This window comes from Choloepus didactylus, chromosome 1 (assembly GCF_015220235.1).
Source record: "Choloepus didactylus isolate mChoDid1 chromosome 1, mChoDid1.pri, whole genome shotgun sequence".
In the NCBI taxonomy this organism is placed as follows: domain Eukaryota; kingdom Metazoa; phylum Chordata; class Mammalia; order Pilosa; family Megalonychidae; genus Choloepus; species Choloepus didactylus.
In genome coordinates this window covers 96691267-96692918 of record NC_051307.1, presented here as the reverse complement: position 1 = coordinate 96692918, position 1652 = coordinate 96691267, and the positions used below count along the sequence as shown (strand labels likewise).

Here is a 1652-nt window from a genome sequence, read left to right as displayed (position 1 = left end):
TTTTTCCCAAGATTTTCTCCAGCATACAATGTCTTGGGAAAGAGGGACATTCCTGACTTAGGAGGCTTTCAAGAGGTGATAGAAATTTGCTTTTCAATTTAGTTTCTTAACTTGCTTCTCTACATCCATCTAATCATCATGCAAGTAACCCATTTTCCCTTCTCCATTGTCTCTCCATTTACTTCCTCTTTCTTCCATCCCTGGTACACAGGCATCCTTCCATCACCCCAGCACTCCTGTCCCCTCACCTCTAGCATCTACGTCCTCCCCCTTAAAATGCTTTCTTTCCATTTCTTTTAAAGATTCTGTCTTTATTGACTTTAATTGACTCTACTCAAAACTTCATGCTCTGTTCCTCATTAGGATTAGACTTCAATAATCTGGAGATACAATTCAATTGTTTAAAAGAAAATATTAATCTGAATTCCTTCTCATTGGTGAGAGCTCCTGATTTGAGAAACATAGGACAAGGGCATAATGTAGATATGGCTGACTTTTCAAAAGTAGTTTTTGGTGGGGGGCTGAGGGTGGAGTCAGGAAAGTAGCTGGCACTTTAAGGAAGTGTTAGGGACTGTTATGGAAATGTATTCATTATTGCAAGGCAGCTAAGAAATGATCATCTTTCAGGTAAGATATTATAGCAGTGACCTTGCTGGCAGCCATGAAATTTCCATGGTATCCAATGTTTTTCCAGAGAAAAGCAAATGTTGATTAATAGTAACTTTGTGTAGAAAGGCAGAAGCCTGCCAGCATAGGAGAGTAAATGCAGATGGCACCAAATCTGGAGTCTTGGAAGCTGTGAGGTGCTCATCCATCACGTGGCTGTCACAACCAGGTAGAAACATTTGAGGAAAGCAGCGAAGCCTGCCTTGCCAGCATCTGTACGTGGAACACTTCCTGGGGAGCCAGGTGTCATGGGGCACAGAGCCACAGTTCTCTCTGCACATGTCATGCTCACACTTCCATCCATGGAAGTAGGGGGGGGCAGGCACAAAAAGAACCCAGCATGCAGGTTCCCCCATTCAGACAGCAGGTTTTGTTGAGCTCCTTAGTGTTCTGAATTCCTGGGAATGACACAAGCTGGAAAGGCTGATGATGAACTGCAGGCTCCCCCTGGGACCGAGTATCGGCACCTCTGATGTCCAGGTTTCCCTGTGACAGATGTGCAAGTTCATGGTGGACCAGAGTAGCAACTAATCCCAGTTCTAATGCTTTGGAAATGGCCATGATCAATATCACACTGGAAGAAAAGCACTCCATCTTCCTGCAGTCCACAGCTCTCATAGGAGTGTGGCTGTCAATTCCAGCCCTTTTAAGTTTTTTACTTGAAGTCTATTTTATCTGATACTAGTATACCTACACCTCTTTTTTGATTATTATTACATAGTATATATTTTTCCATTCTTTCACTTTCAACCTACTTGTGTCTTTGAATTCAAGGTGAGTATCTTGTAAACAGCATACAGTTGGGTGACTTTTTTTTTTTAAATCCATTCTGCCAATCTCTGCCTTTTGACTAGAGCGCTTAATCCAATTACATTAAAAGCAACTACTAATAATGCAGGACTTATTTCTGCTGATCTGCTATTTGGTTTTTGTAAGTCTTATACATAGTTTGACCCTCAATTCTTCCATTGCTGCCTACTTTCATA

The 1652-nt window shown here is 41.8% G+C and overlaps 1 pseudogene; it reads right to left on the bottom strand.

Annotated features, from left to right (window-relative positions):
- Nucleotides 1–711: 711 nt before the first annotated feature.
- On the bottom strand, nt 712–1269 carry LOC119539337 (annotated as a pseudogene).
- Between the last annotated feature and the right edge of the window lie 383 nt (nt 1270–1652).